Here is a 15,052-nt window from a genome sequence, read left to right as displayed (position 1 = left end):
CAACTCAGGAGCAAGGATCCACACCCCGGGTTTTTTGTCCGACGTGTTCCCCCTGAAGAAAGGGACGAGACAAGGATGCCCGCTATCCCCATTGTTATTTAACCTGGCAATTGAACCCTTATCAAGAGTGCTGCAGGGTCATAATAGTTTTAAAGGGATCAACATAAGGGGTACAGAAATGAAGATAGCGCTTTTTGCTGATGATGTGATTCTATTTATGGGGGATCCTGGTGCGGACCTGCCCCGGACACTTAGCATGATAGAAAAATTTGGCACCTTTTCAGGTTTTAAATTAAATAAAAAGAAATGTGAGCTGCTATTCCTGAGCGGGGATCAAGGGCCAGCTGGGGGTATCTTAAGCGAAGGGCATGTGAATGGAATTCCGGTAGCACAAACATCAGTCAAATACCTGGGAGTGCATGTAGGAAGGACGGTGCAATCAATTTATAAAATGAACTATGGCCCACTGATCAGAAAAATCATAAATCAATTGAAGGGCTGGAAGGGACTACCCCTGCCATTATTGGCAAGATGTCACCTCATAAAAATGATGAGCTTCCCTAGGCTGCTGTACCCCTTCCAAACGATTCCATTATTGTTAACACTAAGGGATGTCAACAGACTCAACTCAGCGTATGCAGATTTTATTTGGAGGGGAAGGAAACCCAGAATAAAGCTGCGCACGCTGATGAAGTCTGTGGAGGAGGGAGGGATAAATTTTCCGGACATCAGAGGGTATAACGTAGTGTGCATCATGAGACACGTGATCGATTGGCTGAGAGGAACGAGTAGGCACTCGGATTATGGTATGGAACTCAAGTACGTTGAGCCATGGGATCTGACGTCTATTCTTCACTCCCCATTGTCCAAGGTTGAAGGTCACATAAGAAACTCCGTTATATTCCGAGACACCATGTTGGCCTGGAGATCGGTAAGACGGAAATTGGGACTTTCATGGAAGGTATCAAAATACCTAAATCCTTGGGCATCACCAAACTTCCCCCAGGGGAGAGAGAATAGACTATTCCTCAAATGGAAAGAGAAGGGCGTTAGGAGAATGATAGATGTAATGAATGTGGAAGAGAGAAGGTGGATGACAGGTCGGGAAGTGCTTGATAAATACAACCTCAATGGCTTCCACATTATTCAGTACGAACAATTGAAACATGGAATAATGAGAGAGCTGGGTGAGATTGGAAGGGAACTGAACAAGAGTATGATTGACGAGCTTATGGAAGGCAATGTAACAAACCTGAATGTCTCTCGAATATACCGAACATTTAGAGGTGTGCTAATATCACGGGAAGATAGTCGTACACTTTTAGCATGGAAAAAACAACTGAAAGGGCAAGAAGTGGTGGAGGTCATATTGAAAGGATGGGTTCAGATGCGGAAACAAGTCACCAATGAGAGCTGGAGAGACACCCAATTTAGGATATTACACAGGGCAGTTTTGGGTTTCAACATACCGGGCAGGGAGGCACGGTGTCCTAAGTGCCATAAAGAAAAAACAGACATGTTACATGGCCTGTGGGAATGCAGGGTGATAAAGAGGTTCTGGAATCAAGTCGGAACACTAGCCCAGACAACATGGAAAATTTCCTGCAAACCAGAGCTAATGGTGTGGATTTTTCACTTCTTTGAGGGCGGAGTGAGAGGGGGACTGAATTCTCGGGACAAAAAGACATTTGCAATCATACATGACATAGCTATGATAGCTAAAAGGTGCATCCTAAAGCACTGGATACAGGAGGAGGCTCCATCCACAGGGGAAGTCATCGGGGAATTACATAATCTTTTGAGGATGGAGAAACTAGAAGCAGAAAGGGACAAAGAAAATAGGACTACCAAGTTTTTTAGTAGGTGGAAAGCTTTTATTTAAGTTTATTTTAAACAGGAAGAAATAGATCATTTAGTGGCACCTTTTAGGCATACGGAGTGGTACCTTCTGAGTGAAATCCAGGGCAGCTTGGGAAAATTGAGGATTACTTAGCGGGGACTAAGGTGAAGGATAAGGGTAAGATGGTATGACATGATCAAGGCACGGCATCAATAGTAGAAATATTAAAGAGTGGCACAGGGACTTAAGGGTTTGTTTCATGTAAGTTATGTTTGGATTCAATAATTTTGACTTATTTTATGTCATTGTAACCTGATAATACTTCGTATGATACGATATTGTGTAGAATTTGTAAAATCAATAAAAACTGTTTGGAAAAAAAAAGAAAAGTATCCAAGACATCCAAATTTTCACAAACCTCTCGTTGCGTCCCTCTGCTTCTGCCATTAATTCTTCCATATGGTAAATATACTCAAATTCCTGCGTCCACTCCCTCAAAGCCGGGACCTCTTTTGATCTCCAGTGTCTGGGTATCACTGCCCTAGCCGCTGCCAGACAGAACCGTAGTATATCTCCTTTTTGGGCTTTAATAGAACCTGGGAGCATTGACAACAGTGCTATTTGAGGGGTCTGTGGCACTACTGTCCCAGTTATTTTTGTATATGTTTGAAAAATTGCCTCCCAAAATGGTTTAATTTTGGGGCAGTCCCACCATATATGCGTCATCGTCCCCGGACTGTCTCACAGCGCCAACACTCCTCAGCGACAGAAGGGAAGATCCTGTGCAGCTGTACCGGACACTGATACCATCTTGTCAAAATCTTATAGTTTTTCTCTTTTGTGTACCCTGCCGTTGACAGTTTATGTGTAAATATATAGGCTCTCTGTTTTTCTGTGTCTGTGAAAGTCGTCTCCAGTTCTTCTTCCCACTTTGTCATATATTTGGGATCTGAGTCCGCGGAGGGAACTGCCTGACCTATCAACTTATATATGAGGGACATCAGATATAGTGGTGTTGAATCCTGCATAAACAATTTTTCAAAGGGCAAAACCAATGTGTCTGACAGACCTCCTATTCCCCGTGACCTAGAGTTGACAAACGAATAGAGTTGTCTGTATTCAATCCAGGACAATATCCGAGGGGGTTCCATATTTTGCATATCCGAGAAAGATCTCATGCTGGACCCTGCGAGGGTGTGATAAATCCTACCATCCTGTTGTACATTCCATCTTAAAAAGTTAGTCCGGCCAACTCCCGGGGGAAATTCTGGGTTGGAAATGATAGGTGCTAGAAGGAAGGGGCACCCCACCAACCCACCTCTCTGTTTTACCTGGTCCCATACCCTCAACGTGGCTCTAATCAAAAAATCCGCCGAAGATAATCTCACCCCCTCTCTGGACTCAAGCCATGGAAGATATTTTAAGGGAGTTGAAGAGCTTTCCTGTTCAAGTGTGACCCATTTCTTAACCTTTTCGTTAAAATGCCAGTCAAACAGTTGAACTAACAGGGCTGCCTTATGATATCCGCGCAGGTCTGGAAGTCCAGCGCCCCCAGTAGTAATATGCCGTGTAAGTGTATGATATTTTATTCTGGCTCTCTAGAGTGTCCCCATATAAAGTGCGTTAGAGCAGACCTGAGGGTCCGAAAAAAACTAGCGGGAGGGAGAATCAGCACTGCCTGAAATATATATATAGAAACCGGGGTAGTATATCCATCTTAAACGTATTGATACGGCCAAACCAAGATATGGGTTTTCTATGATATGTCCGAAGCTCTTTGACTGTTTGTGTTAGTAATGCTAAGTAATTCATAGAGTACAAGGATCCCAGATCTGCGGGGACACTTATGCCCAAATATTTGATAGCCTGGAATTGCCACTTAAATGGGAAGTTACTTTTAGCCAATAACACTTCCTGTGGCTGCAGCGTGACATTTAAGGCCTCCAATTTCACATAATTGACCTTGAAATTACTTAGATCCCCAAATCTCTCGAACTCTGCCAACAAAGAAGGGAAAGTAAAGCTGGTGTCACACATAACGATGACGACAACGACGTCGCTGCTACGTCACCATTTTCTGTGACGTTGCAGCGACGTCCCGTCGCTGTCGCTGTGTGACATCCAGCAACGACCTGGCCCCTGCTGTGAGGTCGCCGGTCGTTGCTGAATGTCCAGCTTCATTTTTTGGTCGTCACTCTCCCGCTGTGACACACACATCGCTGTGTGTGACAGCGAGAGAGCGACGAAATGAAGCGATCAGGAGCCGGCACTGGCAGCTGCGGTAAGCTGTAACCAGCGTAAACATCGGGTAACCAAGGGAAGACCTTTCCCTGGTTACCCGATGTTTACGCTGGTTACCAGCCTCCGCTCTTGCTGCCAGCGCCGGCTCCTGCACTGTGACATGTGGCTGCAGTACGCATCGGGTAATTAACCCGATGTATACTGTAGCAAGGAGAGCAAGGAGCCAGCGCTAAGCAGTGCGCGCGGCTCCCTGCTCTCTGCACTGTGACATGTAGCTGCAGCACACATCGGGTTAATTAACCCGATGTGTGCTGCAGGAGAGCAAGGAGCCAGCGCTAAGCGCGGCTCCCTGCTCTCTGAACATGTAGCACAGCGACCTTATGATCGCTGCTTCTGCTGTGTTTGACAGCTAAGCAGCGATCATAACAGCGACTTACAAGGTCGCTGTTACGTCACCGAAAATGGTGACGTAACAGCGACGTCGTTGTCGCTGTCGTTTAGTGTGACACCAGCTTAATGTGTGGCTGGGAAACCTATATTAACAAATCGTCCGCATACAGCGCTGCCTTATATGTCTCTCCTCCTATTCGCATACCGTGTACACTGGGAATTTTCCTGATCGCATTAGCGAGGTGTTCCATTGTACGTACATACAACAGCGGGGAAAGAGGACACCCCTGTCTTGTTCCATTTTTAATTATAATAGGTTGTGATAAGAAACCATTTGCCTTTTATACGGGCCGAAGGACAGGTATATAAGGCCATTACCTTATTTAAGAAGCATGTACCCAGCCCTATTTGCTTTAAAGCCTCCCTCAGGAAGTCCCAATGTACACAGTCAAATGCTTTTTCTGCGTCCACCGATAGTATACCCAGTGGCTGAGACGAATTTTTGGCATGAGCTATGAGCAGCAGAGTCTTATTAACATTATCCCGCGCTTCCCTCCCCTGTATAAATCCTACTTGATCCGTATCAATGATGGAGGGGAGAAGGGGAGCAAGCCTATTAGCCAGAATCTTGGAGTATAGTTTTATGTCTACATTAAGTAATGATATTGGTCTATAATTAGCCACCAAGGTGGGATCTTTACCAGGTTTTGGAAGAACCGTAATATGTGCCTCCAGTGACTGAGCTGCAAAGGGGGTTTCCCCTGAAATTGCGTTAAATACCTTTGTTAGGAATGGAGTAAGCATTTCTCAAAATGTTTTATAAAATGTAGGAGAAAATCCATCTGGGCCTGGACTCTTCCCATTTGGAGTATTTGTAATAGCTTCTCCCACTTCCTCTTCCGAGAACCTGCTTTCTAATTTTAGTACCTCCTCAGTTTTCAGAGTCGGTAAAGCTGTGTTCGCCATATATCCCTCAATGCGCTCAGTCAATGCCTGTGGCTCCATATCAGAGAACTTCCCTCGGATATTATACAGATCCGAGTAAAACCCCCTCAATTCCTCCAAGACCTCTGTCGGATTGCTCGTCTCCCCTCCCCCTCGCCGCCTCACTCTAGGAATGAATGTTGTGAGATTACGGGGATGTAACAGGTTTGATAAAGATCTGCCGCATTTGTTGGCGTGCTGATAAAGGAAACGTTTATAATGATTGCGATACCGGAGATATCTTTCATTCAAAGAAGTCCGAAGTTCCTCCCTACATTTTGTAAGTTCCGTCAGTGTCTCCCTCAACTGTCTACCCTTATGTGCTGTTTCCAACTCCTGAATCTTGTCCAATAACTCTTTTATTCGGGTATTTCTCATCTTCTTGATACGTGCCCATGCTTTACCAGCACCCCTCTAATTATACACTTAAATGCCTCCCACTGCAAAGGCAGCGAAGTGGGGTCCGATTCGTGAGTGGACATGAAGACCCCAACCGTATCTCTGATATCAGACATGCAAATTGCATCTTTAAGCAGGTTATCATTGAGTCTCCACGTCCACTCCCGTCTCCGACCATCTGGGGGAGAAAAAGCCAAAAAGATGGGGGCATGATCAGACCACACAAAGCTTCCAATCGTGGGATCCGGTCTCCAGGCCAGCACACAATGGCTGACCAAAAATAAATCTATGCGACTGTATGAGTCATGTGGAATGGAATAAAAGGTATAGTCCCTACCCGTAGGGTGTATGCTACGCCACACGTCATTTAGTTGCATCTGATATATGTCCCGCTTCAGGGACGCCAGTCGCTTCAGGGGGATGTTGCTCCTTCCGGCCGATGTGTCTACTAAGGGATTCAAAGACAAATTAAAATCACCCCCCACTATCATTATTCCCTCCGCGAACTCAGATAAAACCTGCAAAAAGGCCTTACAAGTCTGTGTCTGCTCCACATTTGGAGCATACCATCCTGCAACCGTGTATACTGTATCAGATATCCGAAGCTTAATTATGACATATCTACCCTCTGCATCCTGTTTCATATCAAGGATGGAGTGTGGCAGGCTTCTATGAATGGCCAGCGACACACCCCTAGACCGAGATTCGGTGTTGGCGCTGTGGAACCATGTCACATAGTTACGGTCCCTCAAAGTTGGGATATGTCCCACCTTAAAATGTGTTTCCTGAAGAAGCAGTATATGGACTCTCTGTTTGTGCGTTTCAGTTAGAATTTGGGCCCGTTTTTGTGGTGTGTTAAAACCTTTTGTGTTTAAGGATCCAAATTTCAATTCCGCCATATTTGTTTTGTTTTCCTGGCTACCTGACATACAAGGGGAGGACACAAGGGGGTAAAGAATAGAAATCAAGAAGGGTTACTTCAAAAAAGAGTATAGATGAAGATTTAGGAAAAGAAAAGATCAGAACAGAGAAGAAGATTTATATAGTACCGTAGTACAGAGAGAGAGCACCAACGACGATGCCCAAGGAACTCAGTCCACCTTTATTGTTGGGGGAAACTGTGTCTAGCTATACCTTGTCCAGCACGGTATAGCGCCCCTCAAAGTGAGGTGGTCTTTCCAGGGAGAGTCACTCCCCACCGGCGCGGTTCTGCACCACCTAACTAAAACAAATATACTTCCAACTGCATTAAACCAAATAACGGGTTGAGACCTATCCCAGCTTATCTTACTATATCACTACCCCATATACCTCCCCTCTGCTTGAACAGCGAGCAATATCCTGAAAATATCCCCTCTATAAATCCGGCCCTGTTATCGCTTAACTTTAACAATGGACATTTCTCCAAACATCAACTATTAAGTCTTTCTTGTCTGCAACAATCGGGGTCCCTCCCCTGTCGCCAGAGAAGCTCAAGAACCCCTTCTCCAACTGGTAAGACTCCAGACTCAGCCAAGGTCCATAGGAGCTCCTCTTCTCCTCCTCTGGGGAACTACGGCATGTGGCTCTACCCCAGGAGCCCCCGGAGGTAGGAATGGCCAGTCCCGGATCGTCACTGATGGAATTTGAAGGGCTGCGGTGAATGCTGGTATGCCACCTGGGTGACTGAGAACGTGCATCCTTCCCGCCCTCCGGACTCTTAAGCGAAATGGAAAGCCCCAGGTATATGGTATGTTGCGCTGACGTAATATGTCCAGTAAAGGTTTCAGAGCCTTCCTCTTCTCGAGCGTCCATCTTGACAAGTCAGATAGAATTAGGATCCTTTGTCCCTGATAAAATATATTTCCAGCCTTCTGTGCTTGAGCCATTATATTATCTTTAATTTTGTACTTGTGTACTTTACATATAACGTCTCTAGGGTGCTCTGGATCCATGGCCTTGGAGCCCAACGCTCTGTGTGCCCTGTCTAGCTCCAGTGGAGAATCAATAGGCACTTGCAGTATATCATTGAAAATATGGCATAAAGTCTCGTTAAGTGCTGTATGTTCCACCGACTCAGAGAGGCCACGTACTCTGATATTATTTCGCCGGTTTCTATTTTCGACATCATCTAGCATATCTGCTAAATACTGAAGCTGTATAGTATGAGATGCGTATCCAGCTTCTTGTTCTGTTACTTTAGAGGACAGTGACTGCACTGAGGATTATGCTGTTGTGACTCTTTCTCCTAGCTGTTGTACTTCATCTTTGAGTCCAGAGAGTTCAGCCTTATATGAGTTCTCTAGCCTGGAGATATACTGCTCCATGTCATTTTTTGTGGGGATATTTTTAATGTGTGCACTCAGCTCTCCAATATTCCGCCATAGCTGGCTGATATCTTGGCCAGCCTGCGCCCCCTCCTGGCTATTCATTTGAGAACTGTCCATGTTTGGAATTCTTCCATTAACCAAAGTTGTATCTATTATCCTTGTGGGATGCATTGTTGTATTTATCTGGGCTTGCCTGCCTCCTTCTTTCTCTGAGCTGAGCTCTTTATCAGCCCCATCTTTACATGCGCTCTCCAGTCGCCTCTCCTCAGGCATTACTCTGCTCCCTCCCCCGCTGCCTTCCTGGTTGCTGTGCTTTGGCGTCTCAGCGCCATCTTGCGCATCCAGCGCTGATATACCAGGCGTCCCTTTTACACCCGATCGGTCAGCACTCACCGCTCCCTGGGCCGCCTCCACGCTCACCGCGACCTCCGCTGCCTCCACCACTTCTCCTGTCTCTGGTGCAGCCGCCATCTCCCTGCAGAGCGCGCGGCTGCTCCTAGTGACCATGGATGCATCGGCCATCTTAGGAGCGGATCCTGCCGGCGCTGTCTGTACCATATACCGCCGTATACTCTGCGCTGCGGTATTTGGTCGGGCTGGGAGTCTTCCCTCTTTCTCCTGTTGCCCATTCGCGTTATGGGGCTCCTGTGATGTGTCTCTGATGTGATGTTTCCCCGCGCCGGCTGAGGAGCTGCTCAAACACACGTCTCTATCCCTCCATGGCCAGGCCACGCCCGTCCTCCATGTATTATAATGCATTTCCAATAGTTCTTTATATTTTACTAGAAGGTGGCCCGATTCTACGCATCGGGTATTCTAGAATTTACGTATTGTGTAGTTAATGTATGATTTTTGTTATATATATATATATATATATATACATATATATATATATATATATATATATAGATGTTGTTGGGTTCTGGCACCATCCCCAAAAAGAAATGTACCGCTAAAGCTAAACGTTGTGCAGTGTGTGATGTTAAACTCCCTGACACCTGTGTTAAGAAGCTCTGCGAGACCTGTATTACAAAACTGATCTCTGAAGAGCAGACTACCCTCCTGTCGGACATGAGGTCCATGATACGGGAGGAGGTTCAGGCTGTCGTTGCAAGTCACGTCCCCCCACCAGAGCCCCCGGCGCCTCCTTCACAAAAGCGTCCACGCCATCTGTTAGAGTCCTCAGAGGAAGATGAGCTGTCCAGGAACTCCGACTCCCCAGGGGAAGATGAGGTCCTGGGTCCCTTGCCTGAGGAAGAACGGCGTTACTTGTTTTCCGCAGGCGACACGGATGAGTTACTCCGTGCCGTATGGAGGACTATGATGGTGGAGGATACGGAACAGCCACGGACCATACAGGATGAAATGTTTGGGGGGCTCCGGTCTCAGCGCCACAGGGTCTTTCCAGTAAATCACCATGTGCGTGCAATGATCCTGGCCGAGTGGGAGGAGGCGGAGAAAAGATTGCTTGTTCCCAGGGACTTTAAAGCCAGGCTGCCGTTTGAACCCGACGACATCAAGGAATGGGAGGATGTTCCCAAAATTGATGTTCCCGTGGTAAAAGTCGCACGGAAGACGTCAATTCCGTTTGAGGACTCCTCGGGTCTCCGGGACCCCATGGATAGGAAGGCTGATGGCCTTTTTAAAAAAGCCTGGGAGGCTTCTGCAGCCACCATTAAGGCCAACATTGCCGCTACTTCCGTGGCTCGGTCTATGTCCCGTTGGTTATCGGACCAGGAAACTCAGGTTCGGGATAACGTCCCTAGAGACGCCATCTTGGAATCCCTTCCTATGCTGAAGCTGGCAACAGGATTCATGGCAGATGCTTCCGCTGAATCTGTGCGGTTTTCTGCCAGGAATGAGGCCCTTACTAATTATGCCCGCAGGGCCATATGGTTGAAGACCTGGTCTGGTGACGGAGCGTCCAAAAATAAGCTGTGCTCCCTCCCCTTTTCAGGTGCTCGGGTGTTCGGTCCTGCTCTAGATGAACTTCTAGAAAAGGCTTCCGATAAAAAGGGCGGTTTCCCAGAGGTTGGACCCCCACATTCCCTTCCCTCCCGGAGGTTTCGGCCAGCTAGGCAGGACTATAAGGGTAGGGGTAAGACGGGCAGGTGGGGTTTCCATAAGGGCGGTCCAGATAGGCAACCCCACTTCGAACCCCGCAGGAAACAGGATAGATCCTGACGCCATTATCAGGGGGAGGCTCAGCCAGTTTTTGGGCACCTGGCAACAGATAACTTCCAATCCATGGGTCCTTCAAGTGGTGGGGGAAGGTCTACGGCTAGAATTTTCAGGGACCCCCCCCCAACCAGATTCCTCCTGACGAAACCGCAGTCGCAGTCCCTTGCCAACCGCCTATGGTCGGATGTGGATACCTTACTACACACCGGAGCAGTCCTCCCGGTTCTGATCTCAGAACAGTTCCAGGGCCACTATTCTTCCCTATTCTCTGTTCCCAAACCCTCTGGAGAATTCCGGACTATCATAAATTTAAAGGCCCTCAATCGGTGGGTCCGGTACAAAAGATTCCGGATGGAATCAATAAAATCCACCATCCCTCTTCTCAACACCCATTCTGTCATGGCCACGGTAGATCTGAAAAATGCATACTACCACATAGCCATTTACCCACACTAACAGAAATACCTGAGGTTTGCGTTGGGGAGGGACGGAGTAATGTATCATTTCCAGTTCCGGTGCCTTCCATTCCGTCTCTCTTCTGCTCCCAGGGTGTTCACGAAGATAATGACGGAAGTTGTGACGCACCTGCGAAGATCCAACGTGTCCATCGTCCCTTACTTGGACGACCTTCTGCTGTTGGCGGATTCCCCGGAGGAGCTCTCCCGGACGATCGCCACCACCTTGACTCTGCTGACGTCCCTCGGCTGGATCATAAAAGATCAGAAGTCCAATCTCCGGGCGGAGACGAGAAAGGTGTTTCTGGGCATTCTTCTGGACTCTGATGCGCGAACATCCTTTTTGCCATCTCAAAAAGTAGTCAACATCAGGTCAAAAATCCGGACCTTCGGCCAAAAGAACCAGTGCTCCGTCAGAGAGGCCATGAGCATCCTGGGCATGATGACTTCCTGCATCCAATGTGTTCGCTGGAGTCAATTTCACTCCAGGCCACTCCAATAGCTGATCCTGTCTTACACTGTGGGGTCCCGCTGGTCCCTCCATTGCAAGATTTCCCTGACCCCTCAGGTCATTCAAGGTCTCAGATGATGGATGTGCTGGAAAAATCTTCAATTGGGCGTCCTGTGGGACTGTTCGCCCTCCGTCACGCTCACAAGAGATGCCAGTCAGACAGGCTGGGGCGCCCATGTGAACTCCCTTTACTTTCAAGGCAGGTGGCCCCTGGAGGTGTCATCCCAGTAGTCCAATTTCAGGGAGCTGCAAGCGGTCTGGCAAGCTCTACAGGCGGCTCCTCCCTTATTCCACGGTCGCCATGTTCGGGTCCTCTCGGACAATGTTACGGCGGTGGCATTCCTTCGTCATCAGGGGGGCTCTCGCCACCCGCCCCTGCAGGCTCTGGCATCACGGATCTTTCAGTGGGGGGAACGCACGGTTCTCTCTCTTGGCTATCCATCTCAGGGGCTCGGACAACCATCTCGCGGACTTCCTGAGCAGGCGCACGATCGACCCATCGGAATCGGAGCTGAAGGACAGTGTCTTTCAGGATCTGGTCAAAAGATGGGGTACACCCCAGGTAGATTTGTTCGCGTCCAGGACCAATGCCAAACTACAAATCTTCTTCTCTCTGAATCCCCGGGATGCTCCGGCTGCGATCGACGCCATGGCCCAGCCTTGGTCCATGGGACTGGTGTACGCCTTTCCACCCCTGCCGTTGCTCCCCAGGGTACTCCGGAAGATTCAACAGGACGGCGCCCATGTGATTCTCATAGCCCCGTTTTGGCCCAAACAGAGCTGGTTCTCTTTGCTCAGAAACCTGTCAGTTGCAGATCCGGTTCTCCTTCCCCTGACGGACGATCTCCTCAGCCAGAGTCCAGTGCTTCACCCGGGCCTGGCTCACCTTCAGCTGTCGGCCTGGATCTTGAAGGGTGGTTTCTGAGACGGAAAGGTTTGTCGCTTGATGTCATCTCTACACTCCAGGCAAGTCGTAAGCAGATTACCCGGACCATCTACGGGAAAATCTGGAAGAAATTCTGCTCCTTTCTGGGTGAAGAACCTGCTGACAGTTCTTGGCCTAATGTTCCGAAAATCTTGGATTTCCTGCAACTCGGATTCCGCAAGGGTCTTACGCCTAGCACTTTAAAGGTCCAAATATCAGTGCTCAGTGTCTTCTTTGACATGCCACTGGCGTCCAATCCCTGGATTGCCAGATTCGTGAAGGGGATTCAGCGCCTTCGCCCTACAATTCGGCCCACAGTGCCTCCCTGGGATCTGACCTTGGTGCTCAATGGCCTTTGTGATTTCCCCCTTTGAGCCGTTATCTACCATTTCGATGGAACATTTGTCCTTCAAGACCAGGGGTGGGCAATTAATTTTCCCATGGGGCCGCATGAGAAATTGGGATTGGTTTAGAGGGCCGGACTAATATAATTAACTCAGTTCTACCCAATATACTACATCACTACACCCCCTCCATATACTACACCTGTAATATACTACACCACTACACCCCCATATACACCTGTATTATACTACATACCCTCCATATACCTGTAATATACTACACCCCCATATACACCTGTATTATACTACACCACTATATAATACACCTGCAATATACTACATCATTACACCCCTATATACTACACCTGTAATATACTACATCACTACACCCCATATACTACACCTGTAATATAGTACAACTGTAATATACTACACCTCCATATAGCACACCTGTAATATACTACACCTCCATATAGTACACCTGTAATGTACTACATCACTACACCCCATATACTACACCTGTAATATAGTACACCCCCATATAGTACACCTGTAATATACTACATCACTACACCCCATATACTACACCTGTAATATAGTACACCTCCATATAGTACACCTGTAATATACTACACCTCCATATAGCACACCTGTAATATACTAAACCTCCATATACTACACCTGTAATATAGTACATCACTACACCCCTCATATACTACACCTCCATATAGTACACCTGTAATATACTACATCACTACACCCCATATACTACACCTGTAATATAGTACACCCCTATATAGTACACCTGTAATATACTACATCACTACACCCCATATACTACACCTGTAATATAGTACACCCCCATATAGTACACCTGTAATATACTACACCTCCATATAGCACACCTGTAATATACTACACCTCCATATAGTACACCTGTAATATACTACATCACTACACCCCTATATAGCACACCTGTAATATACTACACCTCCATATAGCACACCTGTAATATACTACATCACTACACCCCTATATACTACACCTGTAATATACTACATCACTACACCCCATATACTACACCTGTAATATAGTACACCCCCATATAGTACACCTGTAATATACTACACCTCCATATAGCACACCTGTAATATACTACACCTCCATATAGCACACCTGTAATATACTACAACTCCATATAGCACACCTGTAATATACTACACCTCCATATAGCACACCTGTAATATACTACACCTCCATATAGCACACCTGTAATATACTACACCTCCATATAGCACACCTGTAATATACTACACCTCCATATAGCACACCTGTAATATACTACACCTCCATATAGCACACCTGTAATATACTACACCTCCATATAGCACACCTGTAATATACTACACCTCCATATAGTACACCTGTAATATACTACACCTCCATATAGCACACCTGTAATATACTACACCTCCATATAGTACACCTGTAATATACTACACCTCCATATAGCACACCTGTAATATACTACACCCCCATATGTCACACACCCTGCTCCCCATACAGCCTGCACCCCTATATCACACACACTACACCCCCATATGTCACACACCCTACTCCCCATACAGCCTGCACCCCCATATCACACACACCCCCATATGTTACACACCCTGCTCCCCATACAGACTGCACCCCTATATCACACACACTACACCCCCATATGTCACACACCCTACTCCCCATACAGCCTGCACCCCCATATCACACACTACACCCCCATATGTCACACACCCTGCTCCCCATACAACCTGCACCCCCATATCTCACACACCCTGCTCCCCATACAGCCTGCACCCCCCAGATCACACACACTACACCCCGATATGTCACACACCCTGCCCACATATCTCACCCTGCCTGTACCCCAACTTACCCCTCTCAAACACTCTGCACCCCTTCACATCCTTCTGTCAGTCTGCAGCCCTCATATGCCACTCACCCTGCAGCCCCCCACCCCCTCATGTCCCCTCTTTTCTCATTACCAGTCATCATGTGTCCACATCTCCTTCAGGATTCAGTATCTTTGCTTTCTGCCCGGCATCCTGTGTCTCCTCCCACACAGTAACATGGGTGTGACGTCATCGCAGGTCCTGCAGGATGGCTTATTCCGTCTGCTGTGCTGCTCCTTCTCCTGCCGGGCGGGAACTTTTGAAATCACACACGCACGCAGCGCAGTACTGACAACGTCAGAGCGCGCGCGTGTCACTGACAATTAGTGCCGGCAGGGAACAGAGAGACTCCTGCGTTCCACTGCCTGCACTTACTGTGCGGACCTGCAGGATCTCTCCCTGCTCGGCACGCTGCAGCCCGGCTCCACTGCACCGGCTGAAGACGGGCGGGCCGGTCACAGAGAGTAGGCAGGCCGGATGTGGCCCGCGGGCCGCCCCTTGCCCAGGTCTGTTCAAGACGGTGT

The sequence above is a fragment of the Anomaloglossus baeobatrachus genome, chromosome 5 (genome assembly GCF_048569485.1).
Source record: "Anomaloglossus baeobatrachus isolate aAnoBae1 chromosome 5, aAnoBae1.hap1, whole genome shotgun sequence".
Taxonomy (NCBI): domain Eukaryota; kingdom Metazoa; phylum Chordata; class Amphibia; order Anura; family Aromobatidae; genus Anomaloglossus; species Anomaloglossus baeobatrachus.
Note: the sequence above shows the minus strand (reverse complement) of the source record.